Source organism: Tympanuchus pallidicinctus, unplaced genomic scaffold (assembly GCF_026119805.1).
Source record: "Tympanuchus pallidicinctus isolate F22 unplaced genomic scaffold, pur_lepc_1.0 scaffold1, whole genome shotgun sequence".
NCBI lineage: Eukaryota > Metazoa > Chordata > Aves > Galliformes > Phasianidae > Tympanuchus > Tympanuchus pallidicinctus.
The window spans coordinates 101,088,500-101,109,390 of record NW_026294618.1 but is presented as its reverse complement, the minus strand read 5'-3'; the positions used below and the strand labels follow the sequence as shown (position 1 = coordinate 101,109,390).

Here is a 20,891-nt window from a genome sequence, read left to right as displayed (position 1 = left end):
ACTTAAGTTCCGGTCTGGGGATGAATTTAAAGCCAAGCAGCTGCAAACGAAAGCAGAGGTCTGCCTTGCTGTGAGAGGTGCCTCAGCAGTGCCGGGAGCTTGTTGTCCAGACAAACCATTCCAGAGCATCCTTAGATGCTTTACACCAGTAACTCTGACCTTTTTTTGCACCCACGCTTCATACCAATTTAATTGAGGTTATTTAAGATCTACGTTTACCCAGAAGTTGACATGGGCCCGCATAAGGTGATTTTTCACTAAGCATTATCAGTTATCTTCAAGTTGATTGCTTATCAGTTTTCAGCAAAATCAGTATAAGTGTGCTATAAACTGCTCTGTCTGCCAGCGTAGCATTAAACCATTGGTTTAATGGATTTCAGTTAAGCTAGTCGAAGTTTCTTCTGTAGGTAAGGCTCTGTTTTCATTCTCCATCCTTTTCTGACCAAGCTTGTGCTCGTTAGTTTATTGCTGGAGATAACGTACCTAACGTTGAAACTGATTTGTAGTGAATGTTTGTCAGTTTATTTTAAATATGTTCCTGGTATAATTAGTCCCAGATAGAGTAACATCGGTTTAAGACTGCACTGCCTTTTGTGATGTTTTACCTGAAGGCAACGCTGAAGTTTTTCAAGTTAACGAAACTTAATAGTTCTGCAATTCTTTTTTCTGGGCTTAAATAGTTTCTGTTTGTTAGAATTTTTTGTCTTCCAAGCAAAATGTAACCATACAAAACTAAGCAAGAGAAATGACAGATGCTTTCTTTTCTTTTACATCTCCTTTTCTTGGTGTTTATTAGCTTTTAAAATAAATGTTCTGCTTCTGGATAGAAATTCTTCTGGTGTTTTGGCAGCATGTGTTGGTCCTCAGTTGTACTCCTCGTGCTGTTAAATCATATCATTGTCTTCAGATTGTTGGTGCTGTGGGGATCTATGAATACCATACACTGAGTTTCTGCATACTAAATTTGTGCTCTCTTTTGTCCTCAAGGCATGTGCTGTATTTGTTATTTTTCTGATTTATTAGCCTTAACACCTTTTCAAAGCTCCAGAGAAGTTCATTCCAAATCTAATGCCGTTTTTCCTGTCAATTTTTTCACAGTCTTCAGGTTTCCTTGTGGGATATTTTTTTTTATCGTCTCAGAATATTTTTGCTATTTTACATCTTCAGTTGCCACTATTTCTGAGGTTGTGAGGTGTTGGTGTCATTTTCTTAATCTTCTTTAATGAATCTCACATGTTTTATTACTGTATGTCTTTTGTGTAGAGCTGTAAGCCAAAAAGCTGCAGAAGTGGAAACATGAGCAAATTAAGTGCAAAAGAAGTAATGAACTTCACTGTGCACACAGATTAGGCATTCAGGTATTTACTGAAATGCAGTTTACAGACTTTGCATTCACTGAAATTAAGTAACATGCAGATTGGTGTAACTAAACAACACAATACTCAAACTGTTTTGATCTCTATCTTGTGGTGATAAAGTATTATTTTTCAAGGCTCGTAGTGTTGAAGTGTTTTGTTTTTTTTTTTTTAATTCCAATTTAAAATGAATTATTCTCTTTTAATAGCTGTCAGTGTTCTGTAACTATAGTTTGGATCAGCTTTTTTTCATTGCTATCTATAGAAATTGCTGAATTATTTTTGGTAAGTTTTTATACCCAATTTTCAATGATTTGTGGCAGCTTTTTTTATCTTCTCCGTGTATAATACAGTTTTTCTTTCTAAACATATTTGCTTACGATTTTTATACAGAAAATGTATCTCAAGCAAAAGTAATTCTTCGAAATGCTTGTGGCCTTGTAAAAAACAACAAAAAACCAACTATATAATTGCTGGTTTAAAGCCCAGAAACAACAGTAGAATTTGAGCACTTTTTGAAGCCTATCCTAGGAAAGAGATTGAGAGGACCAGAAGTCAGTTTTTAAGATGACAGGGAACCTGCAAGAGTTTAAAACAGGACAAAGTTGTAGGTATAAGAAAGAACAATAAGAATTGTGGCTTAAAAAGTGAAGGTAGGTAAGTGCATGAAGTGCTGATGTCTTACACAGGGCTTTTTTTTTACATTCCCCAATCTAATGGCCAGAATCTAATTTTTTAGTGTTCATTTCTAAACTTCAGCTATGTGATCCTGCATGGGTGTTAAATGTCATGAAGAAGCTGGTGTTTCTAGACCTTCTGCTATAACCCTCATTTTTATTATTATTATTATTAATTGCTTTGCTGTAGTTCAGAAAACATTCTCAAGTAGAAGTTTTGCTTTCTGCCTGTGGAATCTGTTTCAGAGATACGGCTTCACTTCTATTTTTTTTAATAGCTCGGGTATGTTTTTATGTAATTACAAGTAATTGATTATTCATTGATTGCATTTAGAAAGCCTCTGGTATTTTAGTAGGTGGGTGGGATGCCATGTATCAGTATGCCTGCTATGAGGAGCCTCCTGATGCGTAGCACACTTGTAACAGCTATTAGTAATCTTCACAAACTGCCAACAAATCAAATCTTAATTAAAAATGTGACCAGATTTCTTTTTTTTGTTGCTCATTTCTAAGTTAATGATACCAACACCTGTTACTCATTTGGCAGAGATCACACCAACTGTGTAAGCCTCCTATGCTGGTCTCTGTGTAGGTGGATCTGATGCACACAGGCCTCTGGAGATTGGAGTGCAGCTCAGGTGTGTTTGCTCTTGCAGGCTTTCTTCACTGACTTGGGGCTGCATTAGTACAGGGTAATAACTACTCTGTTGTAGGTAAAGCTGAGAAACCATGTGAGATCTGTTGTCATCTGACCCATTTTCAGAGGATTTTCTGCTCTCACTTCTTCCAAGTACAGAGTATAGAGTCCTCATGAAAGCGAAATAACAGCAGACACAAGGAAAGATTTCAGTATCTTGGCTGTACATTCAGTAAAGTTGAATTTCTGAATTGTTTTGAGCAGGAGAATTGCATTCTTGGTGTATGAGAGTCTTCCTAGTTTCACTCCTTTAATAGAACTTGGTACTTTTCTTCATTACACAGACACTTGTACACCTGCACGGCAGTTTGGGTTTCCTGAAGTCACTACATGGGAGAGGTTGGTTGTTGTCTAGCTTTGTAGCTTGAGTTAATGAGGTGGTACTTCCCATAGTAATAGAGTTGAGGTGGTAGAGGTTTTCACAGACCTCTGGGAGGTGGTAAAGGGAAGGAGGGAAAAGAATGTCCTTTGCAGTGCATTTCTTTGGTTCATTTCATTTTTGGAACGCTATGAAATTGTTTACGTGGTCAGTTTCCAAGGCATATCCATAGCACTGCTGTTCTTGAGGAATTCAAAAGAAGGTTATAGCAGCCTGTTTCCATAGTTCAGTAAAACCAGTAGCTTAATGTGCTAGCTGAAAGCGTGTGAGTAATTGAAGTGCTTTCTAAACAAACATCTCAGAACTACTGCTATTATACAATAGCTTCTTCATTCAGTTGCTTCTCGTTTTACAAAGTCTCGTGCAGTGTTGATGTGTTAGGTTAGTTTCCTGTGGAAGATGTCTGCAGATTGTATTTCTCTTAAGAACTGAATTATTATGTGCAATATCAATAAAAATACCCAAGGAGTGAAAACCTTACAATGGCTTACAATGTAGTTTTTAAAGTTTTTTTGTTTTTTGTTTTTTTAAATCAATTCCTTACGGAAGGGAAAGTCTGGGAAGACGTGGAGGAAGTATTTCATGTGAAGTCACAGTAGTTGTACCTTCTAAAGCAGCATTCTGGGCCATTTTGAGAGGAACTGAAAGGCTTGACATAGAGGGGAACCAAAGAGCAAGTCAGCATGTGCCTAGTAGGGATAAGGGATCCGTGGCTGTGGAACAAATCAGGAGCATCCTGTGCTTGTAATCTGGATGCAAATGATGGAAAAGAAAGCAGCTGCATCACCGAGTGAAGGAAGCTTCCCTGTGAAGTAATCAAACAAAGGGAATTATGATTCTGGTTAGGTTTATTTTTCCTGGTTTGTTTCTAGATGATACAGCTGTGCTTCATTTCTTTTTAGGTTTAATTTGCAGTCTGCCTTTAGTTCTTTAGCAGCTATTATGATGGTTCACTAACATACAGATGCTGAAGAAGTTGGATCTTAATTGAAGGAAAGCCTTTTGAACACTTGGAGTTCTAGGGGAAAGATGCTACTCTTCCAGTCTGTACTTCTAATATGGACAAAACCATTTGGACTGGATGGTCTTTTAGGTCTTTTCCAACCTTGGTGATTCTATGTATATTCATTTCCTCACAGGTAATCCCATTTATTTACATTAATAGACCAGATAACGATTTTCAAGTTGCATTCTGTCTCATCTGAAAGACAATAAGGTATTGCTATGAAATGGCCTTTGCCTTTTATAGCTGCCTGACATCCAGGGTCTCCCCTCAGTGTATTAGTCAAGGGAACGAGAAATGCTCTACAGTTAAATTATGGGTTTGAATCTCCAGGTGGTGCTTGAATTCATGGTTGAAGACTGTAGAAATTAATTTTGCTAAAGCAAGAAACAACAGGACATTGAGCTACTGTGCCAGCTTTAGATGTATGCTTCAAAAATTTTTTGCTGCTCAGCATTATTCAGTAATCTTTAACTCAAATTGCAGGAAATATTTGAAATTCCATTCTAACAATATCCAACAGAGAATATTAAAGAAGCATTAAATTTCAAATGCCTGAGGGAAAATGTTCTCTTGCAACACCGTGGGCACTTGGATCTCCATAGTACATGCAGTATTATAGTCTAATATTATGCTTTATTGCTCTAAAATGAAAGCCCAATTTTAATTCCATCTCCAAAAACTAGGTTTACTGCAGTGAAAAATAATTTATTTGAATGTTGTTTCTTTTTAAATACATTGCAACTAACCTTAAAGCTTCCTCATGCGAAACTGCCACTGTGGCTTTTTGTCGTCTTTCATTCAAACTTGCAATGCGCTCTCTAAGACTTGATCCCAGAGCTTTCATTGCTAACTTACGAGTTGTCAGACCCCAAAGTTACCACAGAGGCTTTTTTTTTCTTTTCATTCTATGCATTTTTTTCTTCTCATAAGACAAATATTTAGTATTTATATTGCTTTGGTAAATATATAGAATTCCAAAACCACGCACGAATGCGCTCCTTGGAGACAGGTCGTATGCAAACACCAAATGTTGCTTAATGGTAATATCTACACAAGTCTGGAAGAATTAATTTGACAAACCTGTTAGTGAACTTAATTTTTTTAGAAAAAGTTCTAATTACACCTTTATTGTTGTGGGTTTTTTTTTTTTTTTTTTTTTAAAGTTTAATTTTAGACCTTGTTTGATAGCAAAGCTATTTCCAAAGCAAGTCCTCAGCTCACAAGATTCTTCTGAAAAAGAGGAGAGCAATTCCAAAATGGTTACAGAATCCTTAGCATGTATTCCTTATCCTGGGATTAAGTGTGTCTGTGTTTGGCAGAGCAGCAAAGTGCTGCATTTCTATTGGAAAGTTTGTTGGTGACTTTTCTTCTTTCTGCTTTCACTGAGGTAGATGTGAAAAGTGTCCAGCAACACCTACAGGTCAATATTTTGATTGTTCAGATCTAGGTAGAGTTTCATGCTAAGCAGTTTTATAAATAGTGCTGCCCATGGAATGGTGGCAGTGTGACTTGCCTGACAAACCAGATGGGAGATGTTTTAAAGACTTAAGAACTGCAGAAAGAATTTGAAAGGGCAGTGATCTCCACGTGGCTTAAGATGCACGATAAATGCAGTGTAGTACGTGCTTTTGTCCTTCATCATGTGGATATCAACTCTGGGTATGCACGTATGTAATGTATACATTAGTCTCATAGTACAGTGTAGCTGTGTGAGATATGAATTAGTGAAACTTTGCTGTAAGGCTGACTGCAATACTAGGCTCATGTGGTGATGCATTAACTTCACTTTGCTGTAATGAAACTACTGGAATACTGCAGCCTTGCTGTGAGACCCTCTGTCAGTGCTGGGAGTACCAGTGGCACCTGCTGGCACTCTGTTCATGGGCTCTGAGCCTATTTTGTGGGAGCTGAGGGCTGTGAAGGATGGTAGGCTGCCTTTTTCCATCGTAGCTGCTGTCAGGTGGGCAGAGTGAGACCCATTTTGCAGATGCATTTACTATTGTATAAAGAATGAGGGAGGACTGCCTTTGAATTCACCTCTTAAAAGGCAAGGCCGTCCACCTCGGGGCAATAAAGTCTTATTACTATCTAGCCTTTCAGTGTAATCACCAAACTCTTAAGAAATACAGTTTTTGAGAATATTCTGCTTTGGAGGAAAGCTAGGTGGCTCTGTAAATGTCAGGACCATCTTTCCTGACAAATGGAAGGCTTGTAAGAGACTTACTCTTTTTGTGTAATTTCAAAAGCCTTCAAAATCAGTCATATTATATGGCTTTATCTCCAGTTTTATTGTCAGGAAAATGTTGTGTAGTTGTATTTCTTTGCTAATGGTTTTATTGAGTACATATTATGTGATTAAATAATCACATGAAGTTAAACAGGGGCAAATGTAACACTTGATGTGTGAATGAAGCTATTTCAAGTTTCTTACCTGAGCTGTGTGTTTCAGTGGGCACTTAACCTGTTCATTGTTGCCTGAAGCAAGCGTGATGCAGGAGCTGCAGGAAGGTGCCCACCTCCTTGTGCCTTTATGTCACTTGTCCTCTGAAGCAGAATGGTGAACGGACAGTCTTCCTGCGCCTGAAGGAGTTGCATTCCTTTGTAAATAGAATTACTGTATTCACAGGGAAGCAAAATTCTATGTGATAGAATGTCAGCAAACGAGCTTGGGACAGAATTTAGGTGAAAGCTCAGATTGTTCATTAATGCTGTGTTGGCAGAGTTCCATACGTGTTGGTAGTCCTGTTAACTTCATTGATTTCAGGTGATTACAGAGGTCTCTTCCTCTGGAATTCAGTGTAAGGTTGGTACTGGACAGTTCATAACAGTGCCATTCATGAGGTAGAATACAAAAGTCAGACTGATAATGAATCAGTAGCCATTTAATTGTAATAAATGCTTAGGCTGTAAGTGAAACATATTTCTCACGGGGCTGTTTGATTTCAAAGTAACTTGATTGCTTGACATTTCATCAAAGGGAAATTAAATATTTAGAATACAGTAAGATCCATCTGATCTATCTTTGGCACGTGTCGGTAATGTTTAGCTGTCGCCTTCCTTCTTTTACTAGGGTGTTTTATTTCTTTATTCATTCTTTTTCTGAGTAGGATTTTTTACATATGATAACAGAAATCCCCCATGTGGCTTTTTGGGTCTCTCTCTGCATGTCGAGGTGTATCCATGTTCAGTGCACAGGGAATGAACTGCCCCTCTGGGGCTGCTCTGCCCCTCTGGGGCTGCTCTGCCCCTCTGGGGCTGCTCTGCCCCTCTGGGGCTGCTCTGCCCCTCTGGGGCTGCTCTGCTGCTTGAATTTCAGAAAATAGAATGCTGTGAATTTTAACTCTCCCATGGTGGATGAGAACAGCATGTAGATGTCTTTCTGTAATTGAGCCTATGTAAGTTGGTGATTCTGCCTTTATTTCCAACTTCATTTTTCAGAAAGTCTCTTCACTGGGATTGAATTAAAGTTATTGTCATGAAAGGAAGTGCACTACTTGGTGAATGGGGCGAGGAAGCAGAAGAGTGAAAGTTCTGCATCTTTTTCTCATGTATATCAAATTTAATCATTCATGGAGTACTATGGAGAAACCTTGGAGACTAATGGAATGAAACCATTCATGGCCTTCTTTTGAAGAAACAAATAGTGATGATGGTGAAAATACTGCTGCCTCTCTTAATACATGAAGGTAGTTGAAAAAGAAGTATCACACAGAGGTGTAACAGCAGCCGTAACTTTACTTTGAGCAAACCCAACTCAAAGATTTTGGGGAAAAAGAATATACATACAAAAGAGAACTCCTAATATTTGATCTGCCAGAAAATACTTTTGTAAAATAAAGACTTCTAAAAAATAGAGAAATCACTTAACTTTGCTTCCCACAGCTGAAGCAATTTACTTGTTATTTTTGTTTTGCACTGCCACTGCTGAGGAACGTGACACTTGCACGTATGAGTTAACTTAATCATTTCTTCTACAGCCAGAGAAATGGAAAGAAAACAAATGTTGCAGCTAAACAGATGGATCTGTCAGTGCTCCCGTTGGAGAGAAAATCCTTGCAAATTGCATAGGATGAATGTGTTTTTAACAGTAATTAATTAATCTTTGAACTGCTTAAAAATGACAAATATGAACTTTGTGATGGAAACCATTCTGTAAAATTTACAAATGATAAAAATTTCTTGGGAATACGTGGGTTACAGAGTTACAAGCACCAGGACAAAGACTTTGGCTAGTTGTAAGTGCCCAAGTTCACATGAGGCAGTCAAGATGTGTAAGCGAGGTGTTGCGGTTTTGTTTGATTTTCATGGCAACTAAGGGTAGTGAGTAGCTGCTATCTTTTTGTGTTTGGTTGGTTGGTGTTTCTCATTTTTGTCAAAATGATTTTTCTTTTGAACAAGAAATTTGCCAGTGTTTGGCCGATGTTGTTAAGGCATCCCTGCGTTGCTGTCAGCAGAGTTTTTGCAAGGAATAGGTTGCTTGCACAGTACCATTGTTTCTATTATTTTGCCACTTCCCTTTGTTGTAAATTGGAGTGAAATGAGAAATGAGTTGCTAGGGAGAGTGGATCGAGCTGTGAAATGATTGCTAATTAAAGGATATGCACAATGCAAAGAACGAGCTTGAAAGCCATGAACAAACCACTCGTGATTTTAAAGTTATCTGCTTGATTCCTTCCACTTCAATTTTTCTTTTTGCGTGATGGTAAGGTAGAAAGTCAGCCTGCTTTGAAAGCTCAGATACTGTCTTCAGGGAAGGGAAGAGAAAAAGCATGAACCATTTTGATGGTTGTTGATAATTTGGGGCTGCCAAACCAATGCTATTCACACTGACATCCTGTCTTTTCAGACAATGAAGTAATATATTGGGGTAATTAAAGACAATTGCTTGTAATAGCAGAAAATTGCTGTAATTGTTCTGTTTTCTAGATAACAAAGCAGATTTATGATTTCTGCGACCACATCTAAAGTCTTACTGCTAGAAGTCACAGAGAAACCATAAACAGTCATTACTTCATTATGCAGGGATAACAGTTTAACAGTGTTTTATTTAGAAATCAGGCAGGACGGGTTTCATCCCTGTAGCACCAGATTAATGCCTATTAATCACAGGAGGATCTTCGTTCTAATAAATGTACCTTATTTTACACGAGGTTATTTTTCAAGCGGACTGAAGGAACGAAGGGGCAGAGATACAGTCTGATGCCCCTCACTCCCTGGTTCTTGAAGCTTGTTCATGTTTTGTCGCATCTGTTGATTGCAAATCATATGCACGCCTTAAGTGATAATGAAAACCTGGTGATAGTTTCAGAAGTAGAGTTAAAAGTAATCTTGGAGTGAGGGAAAAGCAGGCTTCCAACTGGTTCTGCCTTGCCTCGCTTTGTCAGATAACACAAAGCTGACTAGAAAACCTGCTCACCTGTATGCTGTTTCCTCGTGTTCTGGGACATCTACAGCTGCCTGTTAATTCCCCAAAGCTGGGAAGGCCTTCACTCTCAGAAGCTGTTTTAAAATCTGTTTTAAAATACATGTGGATCTTCCTTTCCATAATTTCTTTTGAAATCTGGATTGAGTGTGACGCAGCCGAGAGGTGGACTGGATTTTAAGTAACCTTGGAAGTTCCAACCAAATGAGCAACTTTTTCTCTACTGTTAGGTTGCTATTCTGTCGGGCTTCTCCTTCATTATTATGACTGAAAGGATTCATTGGTGTAAATAGCAGATATTCTTTCAAAGGACATTCATATCTATGCTTGTTGATCTTTGATGCTTTTATCAATTTAAAGATCTCACTTAGTGAAGTTAAATGCACAACAGATTGATAATTAATAGGAATAATACTGACATTGTTCATGCTAATTGTGCCATGGCTAGTTTCTTTGTTATGTCACTGATTTCTTTTTTCCCCTACATTGTTGGGAGCTTTGACTGTCTGATTTTGGGGTTTCTTCATAATGTACCCTATTTTTAAAATATTCCTTTAAAAACCTAAATGTTTTAGGTGCCATCACAAATCTGTTTGAATTTAATTGCAGCTTTTTATTTAAACCATTTTAACCATCTCCAGTTTTGCCTGTTAGCGAGGTCCTTTTTTATCTGAAGAAACTAAAAGTGAAAGACAAGTAAATGGCTCAGGATTAGATGAATAATTATGTTAATGGACATGAAACAGTACCTGAAGAATCTAAAATCAGTGATATGGGAGTACTGAGATTGTTTTCTAAATGCTGAAGTTTGAGATCGGCTCAAGGCACACAGTGTGGTTTGTGAGATGTGAGAGTGCTGCTCTCTGATTTATGCTGTAGCTGATCACATTTTTAGGGTCTGAGTTTGTTCACCATTTCCCACATACACCTGATCTGTGTGTGTATGTGCATACGTGCCATTTGTAGCCTTTTGATCTCGGGGGATGCTGCAGATCTCTGTCCTCATAAAGGAGCTGTGTTTGAAGTGTTAAGCGGTTTTCATTGCTGAGCTTCTGCTCCTGGTGAGGAAGCTGCTTCTCTGACCTCAGCCCTCAGGTTTCCCACTGAGCTTTTGATGCAGGTTTTTGAGGGGGTTAGCAGAAGTTGCCATTCACGGAGCTGAGTCCTTGAGTCTGGGTCTTGATAGTAAGTGACAGTGCGACCAGTGTGGCCATCGCTCAGCTTGTGCTTCTTTTGAGGTTGTATGAGCACACGTAGGGCCCACTTGTGAAAGGCACATGGGCAAAGCAGCTGTTCTTTCAGAAGTTTCTTACTAGGGGAAAACATAAACATTCCCAGTATTTTTTGCATTTATCATGGATGTCTGGTGCATTAACATCAATGTTCACTAGAGGGCCCAACTAGCATGTAACTGTTTTCAAAGGAGAAAAATAGTAAGCTGAAGAACTTCTAAGAAATTGCAAAAAGTTAGGAGATGGAAGAGCTGACAGAAGCAAACAGGCTCAAAGCAGGGCGGAATGTGGGTAAAGGTGATGGAGTGACAATGCATTCAACCTGAAAATGTAATCAGACAAGCATGTTCTCCTGCTGGAGAAGGGATTTGGCAACTTTGAACTTGAAATCATGTGATTTCTTCCTCCTCCTGGCTAGATTAATAAGGGGAGTGATGTTTTTAATACTGATGTTTTAAGCATATATCATGCTTAACAAACCATTGCATGCTGTGTCAAGTTCTTTATCACTATCAGCTCTGACTAAAAACCATTGCTATCTGTAGTCTAGCCTGCAGGTGACAAGAGATTTGAATCACTGTAATTAGGCACTCATCATACTCCAAAAAGATACAACTATCTTGATGAATCATTACATAAAGCAAAAAAAAGTTGTGGATTTTTGTTTGTTTTGCTTTGTTTTAACTCCAGCTGCTGCTGGGGAATGTGAGAGCAGAAATGAGCTCCACAAGAGCTGAAGCAGTTTCCTCTACATGACAGCTATTGTCCATTTCTCCAGAAGTTAAGAGATGTCACTGCTTCAAATCCTGCTGGACACCTTCTGGGGCCTTGCCTGGGTTTTACTTGTCCCACATTTTCATATGTCCCACTTCTCTGTGACTTTGAGAAACACATTAGAATTCAATATCCACACTTGAAGAAGAGCTATGAAATGAGTTATTGTTTGCCTTTTAGAATGGCAACTCCAGAGCACGCTTTTGTATGAAGAGCAAGTGATGAAAAAGTGGTCTGCCCAGCAAAATCAGGATTGTGGTTGGAGATGCCAGAAATTGGGTATAAGGAACTTTATCCCTCTGGGGAAATGTATATCCATACACCCCAAAATGTGTTTTTTCATGGCCACTATTACAGCTGCATTGTATTACTAACTACATTTTAGAAAAAGTGCAGAAAACATTCCTGAAATCCATTTGGCTGTCACCAAGTAGAGGTGCATTGCAATTTTTACCTTTTATTTCAGGAAGAATGAGTTATTCTTCGTTCTTTCTCACTGAAGATACATTTCTTTATCTTATCACTCATCCATGCATCTTTCCTCAGCTTGGCTAACATTCCTTTTGATTATTAAGACATTAAATTGTTCGAAACGGAATCAGCGACTGGCATTTATTGCCCACTTGTATGTTTGCTGTGGCAGCGGATTCTTGTCATAACCTCAGAATGTTTGAATTCAGGATCCTAAAGCCAATTTATCAATACTCCAGTTTTCAAAAGAGAGGTGATAAGCATTTGCTTGTTTATCTTAAGCAGTGGCAGTTGAAACGTAGTAATTCTCTTTGAGAAGGGGCAGTAGGTAACCACAGCAATCGTTGAGATTTGAAGGATGAATGGTTTTTAAGAATGTTGTATAATTTTATATTTAAGAAATAATGAACATCCATGCCATTTTTCTTGTTAACCGCAATGCTTAACAGATTTGAAGCGTACTGAAAAATAGATTTCAAACTATGAAATTTACCTTTGTTGAGGGAGCAAATAGCAGTTCTGTTGGTCATGGAAACTTTAGGCTTTACATGAGATTATCTGCAGTGCTAAAGCATTAGAATGAGCTTAGGTGTTCTAACACTGGTTATTTAACACAGTGTTTTCCCACCTTGAAATTATGAATGGGAGGTAGACTTAACACTGAGCTCAGAATAGCAGCTGTAATTTCCAGGTAGACAATGGATGTAGTTATATTCAAAACAGTGTTGTTTTCCTTTTTTGATTACTTGGCTGCTGTAAGCAAAAGCTGCTGAGTAAGGGGCAGCATTTTTCTTTGGTTACCTAAGAGACAGCGGATCATGCAGTCTGCTTTTCTGTTTCCTTGCCTTTATTTTTGGAGTTTGGTGGCCAGTTCCAATGACAGGTAAGGTAGAGATCTCAAAAGCTCCGAATGTGTTTGCTGTGTGAAAATGTAAGACGTCGAAATTAGAGTTCCCTCCTCCAGTCTCCTCAATAAAAGGCTGCAACCTGGGCTTAAGGATTTTCTTCTGTTCCGCCCACAAGATCAAGAATTAAATATATATTACCGATTGCTGAGAAACTCTGCGGTTCCAGATCAGCCATAGTATGCTGTCTTGTGCTTGGTTGACATGAGAGTTGCATAAAGTGACAGAGGAGAGAATGGAAAAAGAAATTAAAGGGCATGGATAGGAAGATGTGAACAAGCTGAATTGAATGTGTAAAGTATTTGGGAAACGTGTGGGAAATGCAAGGAGCCTAATGTGGAGGTTTGGGAATACAAAGGTGGCCCAATAATGTCAGGCTTATGGATGATGAATGTGTAGAAAATCAAACAAGCTGCACTGTTTTTAGTTAGTATTGGTTTTAGATTAGAGCCAGTATCGATTGAGGCATCCAAGCACATAAAAAATAAAATGTTAAGCACTGTGTAGTTCATATTGCTGTTCTTTTCTTTTTAGTTTGATCGCTCACTTACTCATCACAGGCAATGCTTCTGTGTTTTCTGCTGACAGAAAAATGCTTCCCTGTTCTTACATGTTTATATATTGCTTCATTTAAGGGAAAATGCTGGTGTTGCCTTTAGCACAAACGATGTATGCATTTGCATTTCTGGAACACTTTCAGAGTTTCCCATTTACTTTTATCTTCTCCACAGAATGCGAATCTGTTTTCTAGTTTATCTTTTCTGAAGATCATGATAGATTGTTGATTAAATACTGTAATAAATTAACTTGTCGACTTTTGCCACATTTCATGTTTGTTATGTGTCTGCGTAACGATGAAGGTTCATAGAAGATGTTAGAAATTAATTCAGGTCATACATGGTAGAGAACAAAAGGTTTGTGTTTTTTTTAAACTCTTATTTCTAAAAGAAATTGCGTGTCTTGTTCTAAAACCAGCTTAGTGTTGTAATTGTTCAGGGCTTTTTTCCAGTGGTTTACCAGGCACCTGACAGTGTGATAGTGAAAGTAATTCGCATAAAGCTGAAAGCTGTACTCGTCTTTACTTGCTAAAAACGGGGAAGGAAATAAAAAAGGAGAGAATTTTAAAATCCAGAATTTCAGTTAAAATTACAGGGTTTTTTGGTGTTTTGTTCTTTAGTTTGCTTTAAAATAAAGAAAATCGCTTTCAAAATGCCGTCTTGCAAAGTAGACTCAAAACTTCTCTGTAGTCATGATCTAACTCTAGATTAATTTGTTATTTGAATTTACTGAATTCGTAAGTTACAGTTCTTTCAACAGAACTGAGTTGCTCCTCTCCTACGTGTCAGCAGCTTCTTCTGTTTTCTGGCTGCAATAAATAGGAACACTCTGGTTCTTATCTTACTCATCTGTTTTGTTATTCTAACCAAAACTAACGTGGCATGTTTTGGACATGGCAGTGTTTTGAGCTGCAAATATTGGCCTAGCTAAAGATTTTATGTAAGAGACAATCTTGATGATATGTTTAACTCGCCGTGTTCTCGTGAGCTTAAAATGTAGGAGCAAGAAAGTAATGGAGTAAGGCCAAGTGTTTGCATAAGAAGAAAATACCTATTTTTCACTTTTTCTGTGGCATTCTTCCTTCAGCATTATCCAGTGTTGACCCGCTCAAAAGCTCTGCTGCTTCTATTTGTTTTGAATCGACAGGGAGAAACTTTTCTGTTTCTTTGAGCTTGCCAAAAAAAACTGTGATCGTGGCAAAAGTGTTTTGGTGGCTGTTGAAGTGGTTTAGGATAGACTTAGGATCACAGAGGGCACCGTAGCTCCAAGGGATGAATCTGTCACCACCTTCACGTTTGTGCTGGGATACGTGTGATGCATAGTCTTTAAAACAGTTGCTTACGTGTCTGCGCAATCCAGAGCAGATCACTCCTCTATAAGAACACGTAAGGGTCGTCTTTGTTTTTGCCAGTGAGGTGGTTATGTTATTCAGTTATCAAGTCTGTTGCTTCTGTAGGCTGCTGGGTGATGCAATGCTCAGGGCTCAGCTGCAGCAGAGTTCCATCTTGGGGACCTTTCAGGCTTCTTTTTTGATGCCTTGGGTAAAGGGAATTGATCCTGAACTTTCTACAGAGCGGTCTTTTCCAGTCGTTGGATCGATACTTTGTGATACAGAATACTGGAGGAAAAAAAGAAGAGTATTTAAGTGTTGATAAGGGCAGCTGCACTAAATAGCATCTGCTTAGTATCTTAAATAAAACCAAATTCTCAAAAAGCGCGTTTGGTGGCTTCCTCAGAGAGATCTGTAGAGATACCTTAGGCAAAATGCAGTGGCCTCTCAGAAGAGGAATGGCTGGCGTTTGGAGCTGGAGATGTGGGAGGAGGAGTTGCTCAGCTGAACAAACCAGAGTGCCTTTCATTGCCTGTGCTGATGCACTGATGTGTTGGCAGAGCCCGGTGCCCGTGGAGCCAGGTGCCTGGTGTTCTTCCTACATTTGCAGTCTTAGAAGCACTTAGAAGGTTTAGGCAGAGTATTGTAGCAATTGCAGTGTTTGGCACAATAGGGTTTTCATTTTAAATAATAAAACTTTTTATTTTAGTGGTTCTCATACATCATGACAACACTGGGGCAAACCAGTGGCAATCTGGAAACAAACTGCCTTAATCTTTCTCTCAGAATAACTAGGTTACGTATCTTATTAATTATAAGAAATGAATATCAGGTGTTTCCAGATGTTTTCGGAGTGAACTCCTGGATTTCATGAGAAGAAAACTAGGCAAATTTTGTTTCTCCTAAGCAATAGACCAACTCCAGGCAAGCCACCTGTTCCTTCTTTTGTCAAATGTTGGTCTGAGAGCTCAGAAAAAACTATCCAAGGAATTGTTTTCAGGAGTTCAAAGGATCACAAGTGATTAGGAACAAACAGCAGGCTGTAATTTATTTTCCCCCTCATCAGTTTGTTATATGTGCAATTTGATTTATGCACTTTCCGAATTTAATAGATTCAAAGAGAACTTTTTCTTCTTGGCTTCTGCTAATTGGTTACAAGCTGAAATTCTACCAAAAATCAGACGTGTTTGTATGACATGTGTGACTTAGGAAAAATTTCATGTGAGGAAAGGTAATGTGCCTTCTTCTATTCTCTGTCTGCCCCACTCTGGCTTCCCCCTTGCCAAACGTTACCTTCCCCTTAGCCCTGGGCATTTTCCACATTCCTTTACCATATAAAGTTGATTATATGCTGCTGAATGCAATTTAAAGGATAGGTCAGGCCTAAGGAAGGAGGAGAATTGCTGTTCCCTCGGAATGAGTTTGGAAGTTTGCCTATTTTCTCCAGGTAATTTCTATGTCTTTTAAAAGCAGCGAGTCATTTTTTCTATGTGTAGTTTTTATCCTGAAGCATTCACCTCTTAAGTCTCATGATTGCCTTTGCCTTCTGAAATTTAAAGACCACTTCTCTCCCAGTGGTGTTTCTTTCCATGTGACCTCTTATTTGGTTTTTTTTTCCTTGCATTCAGACACTTTTTCAAAAATAAGTACTCTTTTGGTTATTTTTTGGACTGGATGTGCTATAAACTATCATAAGACCACAGCTGAGTGGTCTTCACTGAGTGGTCTTCAGCACTTCAGTGCTGAAGTGTTCATGAGGTGGGCTGAGAATTCAGCCTGTCTCTTTTGGAAGTGTGGTGTTCAAGATGAGTGCAACAGAGTTGGAGAAGAAATGGAAAATTTACACAGGTGGCTTTACCATAAAGTGGCATCTGGCTCTTCTGTTTGTTTCAAGTCTACATAGTTAATTAAACTTGAACAAAATTGGTTTTGCACTGTTACTGTCATTCTGTTAGTAAGGGCTGTCTTAGCAGAGACTGAAAAACTTGGTGTGTATAGGAGTTTATGGCACTCCACTTAGCGCCTGCAGAGCTGCTTTTAAGGTGAGATGAGTCTGGAATCAATACAGAGACTCCAAAAGAGTGGGGGAGGTGTACCGTTGTTAAAGAATGATGTTTCAAAACAGTTTAATTACTTTTCTTCTTCTGATACCAAATACCTGCTTCATCAAAGGCTGAAAGAATGCTTTCATACTAGTTTGTGTTTCAAGTGATAGTGGTTATTATTGATGTTTTACCCGTTGCACGGCCCAAATTAGAATTACAACAACCAACATCTTTTCAGGCTATGCTGCCAACATAGGACCTTTTTTTTTTTTGTCTAGGAAATTAGCTTTCTCTTTTAGTGTTCAGTGACATCCATTTATGGTTACCTCTGAACAGGTGATGTATGAATTTGGGAGCAGAATACAGAGCTTGTTCTCTCTTGGTTTCTACGTCATTTTTGTAAAATATGGTAGTATCCAAACTTGCTATTGGTGACCTCTAAGAAGTAAAAGCGATGGTATGGTTTCCATTTTGAATGTCTTAAGCAGTGCAAGTAAGCAAATAAACAAAACCTACACTAATAATAGGCAAACTAAAATGACTCACAGTTAGAGCCTGCTCAGTAGGCTGCACTGTGAAAGCACATAAATGCATGAGAACATTCAATGCATTTAAAAATGTAATGCATGTTAAGAATTGAAAATCCTTAGAAAATATTACAAGTTTCAAAAGTAAAATGGTAAGAAGTACCAATAGAGTTTCTTAAAATGACATGAGGAAACTCCAAAAGCTAGGGGACTGCGCAGTCCTTCATGTAATGGACATTTTCTCTAGTTTCCAGCATTTTAATTCTAAACGTTCATAAGTCCTGTTAGGATTATTTTGAGAACAAATAAGCAGTATTATTCCTCATTTTTGATGGCTCAGCCAGGCTGTGAGCAACCTGAGGTAACTGTAGATGCTCCTCTTCATTACAGAGGATTTGGACTAGATGACTTTTAAAGGTTCCTTCCAACTTGAACCATTCTATGATTGTGTTCTTGTTTTTATTTTTGTTTTTGTTTTCCCCCATTATTGAAGTCCTGTATTTCATGCAGCCCCTCTGTCACTATTGTGAAAGAACATCCATGATAAGTTGTGGCAAATTTTGGAAAGTTGTGGTAGGAGTAGACCTCAGTGTCCCTGGGTTAAGAGCCACTGTTTATTGCAAGGCCATCAATTGCAAGGTCTTCTTTGTGACGTTGCTCGCTAAGTACAGTCCCAACTCTTTGTCCTGGCAGTGCCACAACAATCACGGCAGTCTTTGTTCTTCTAATTTTAAAACATGAGGGATCTTTGCAGCAGTTGTGCTGTTTTCCTCCAAAACAAGATTTGAGGGACTTTCTCAATCTGCTGATCATTATTCTGTCGCTCCGTTCCACCCGTGCTCAGTAAGAAAAGGGAGGAGTTGAGCCTTATGTTCAGCTTGAAAAAGAGACGTTTGTGTTTACAATGTGTGCTTATTGGCATGAGACACCATCTTGAAAGTTCCTGTATCTGCGTATTTGCTGGCATATATACCAAGTTTCTTAAAAAAAGGAAAAAAAAAAAGGTAACATTTCTGTATGAAGTTTCTTTCACTTAAATTAAGTTTCAGCGATACCAGCATTCTTGCTCTTGAATTCACGATGTCAGTGTTAATTTTAATGTAATTAATATCAATGGATGCTGAATGTTGATAGTACTGAAACACATTTTAAAGACATCTCTGGTGTTGTGAAAGATTCTATTAAAATTGCATAAGGGTCAGTCTTTTGCTTAATTGTGTGTTGAGAAAGAAAGCCTCAGAAGAACTTCCCATTGCCTGGCCAACTAAGACAGTTTGGTATTAGTTTAATTGTTATATGTTTGTTAGTGGTACTTGCAGTACAGCTGCACTGCTATAGCAATATCAATTTTAATCTTTTCTCTCTCTACTCTTGTTGGGCAAATAATTATCTTAGATTTGAAAATGGGAACTTCTCCACAAAACTGTGTTTTACATAAATATAAAAGCATGTGTATGTTTAAAAGCAAGAGATTTATATCACTTGGTCTCCATATAAAAGCTGATTTATGAGACGCGTATCAAGAACTGAACAGTATAAATGAGTGCTTTGAGGCTTATACTGGAAACAAGCAAAAATGTGCAGCCTACCTCTTTTGCCTATGAGAGGGTCAACGTTGGGATCCGTGATCCCTTTGATCTTTACATAAAACAGATGAAAATGCATAAATTGCTTCTAATCAGGGATGAATTAAAGGAAAATAGCCTCCCGGAGGACAAAGCACCCCAGGCACCCATCAGCAGCCTTCCCAAATGACAGACCTGGAGGAGACTTCAAAGCTGCAAACACAACCAGTGCCAGTGAAATCCACCAAGAATCTACATGCTGTTTAAAAAAATTACTATTTTCACAGTTTACAAGTGCCCAGAACTCTTCTCTTCCAGAAAAAAAGTGACAGAAGCCTGCAACAAGGACTTACTTTTTAAGCTGCTATATATTCTTATTCTTTTAGAAGAGTTTATAAAGGCAAGACATGCTTGTTTAATTTTGTGCAAAAATGTGTTCAGGCATGACATGCATTGGTAATTTTAGTGTCAGGTATGGTTTACTCGATTGAGTGGCATGGTATTTTGAAGCTGAAGTCTGTTTTTAGTGGAGGCGGATCAGACGTTTATTGTAATTGCTTCCTTGGTTGTCATCCGTGTTTGTCACAAGGAGCACAAGCACAGTTGACATTCCTCAAGCTGCAGAAAAGGAAAGTGTAATGAAATGTAAGACTTGATTTTGGAGATGAGGAAAGACTTGAGGCATGAGACTTATTAGAAAGTAGTCTTTGAGGGGGGGGGAAATTACCTTTTTCCTCAAGCTAAATCAGGGTTCAGATCCTTGCTAGCTCGTGTAACCTTCTATATAATGGCTAAATGTTAATGCCAGTGTTATTGCTTTCACTTTCAAGGGAAAGTTAACTTAAGCATAAAAAATCTGCTTTTTAGTTTGCATTGTTTGTGAAAAGAACGCTAACACTGCTTTTTGCTTTTTTGAGGATAAAGAAGAAACAAAAAGGAATACTAAAATGCAGTTTTTAATAATGACTGTTGCAATCCCTTTGGAATATGTACTCTGTTAGGAAGGATTTCACCTGCCAACTTCAGGCTTTGCCCAGGTGTTGTACAGCATAACGTTTATTTCCAAGCCCACGTATACATGAAAATCACCGAGGCACATATAAGCAACAAATGACATGCCCAAATGTATAAGTAAATACATATGAAATTGTTCAGTGGACTGAGCGATTTGCTGTAGGTGAGGTCAGAAGGGTTGCCTGACTGTTGTAAGAGCTCAGCTGCCTATGATTTAATTGCTGTAACTGAAGTACGCGTTATGTGTTTGTCATGGGTTGTTACTTTTTTGAAGAAGAAAGGAAAAATATTTTACCTGTCTGTCTGGATGTAAGGGTAGGAAAAACTGCTAAGTGCTTTCTTCGGAATGTTTTCCCCACATTCTGATGTCACTGATACCTGCGTTCTTTGGAGCAGAAATGTTAAATTAGGTTTTGAAAAAGTGGACTTAGCCTTACATTTTGTGAGTCTGTCCAGTTCAACAGTTAGCTTTCCAAAGCATGTGTTCTTATTGAATACACTTGTCTCACTTCTGGGGCTGCTGACTAGGCTGCACTTGAGCCTTCCTCACGCAGAGAGTGAATGGAGATTCACGCATCCAAGGGACTCAGATGGACTTTCTTCATAAAGGCTGCTCCTGACTAATCCTATCTGTAGGCTCTAAGTCAGAGCAGAAATTGTGTTTTGTTCTGTCAGGTGAGATGAGAGTGGAAGGAGAGGAAGCTGAAATCTGAAACTGATGAAAAATAAAATGTTTTGGATAAAACTCATGGTTTGCCTAGCAGCAAAACTTGAGCAAATACTGAGTCATACTTCTCCAGAATACAAAACCTAAGTACAAAGCCAGCTCTCTTGTTCAGTTCTCTTTGCTGAGAGCCTAGAAGCGCAGGTACTATCGGATACCACTGGGCAGCACAAGTTTTGCATGCATTTTATTTTAAGAAATAAAGGAGCT

General features: G+C 38.5%; 1 protein-coding gene across 5 annotated transcripts in view; it reads left to right on the top strand.

Moving 5' to 3' along the window:
- WDPCP (WD repeat containing planar cell polarity effector) overlaps positions 1-20,891 on the top strand; it is a 141,212-nt gene that overhangs the window by 4,100 nt on the left and 116,221 nt on the right. The window lies entirely within an intron of this gene.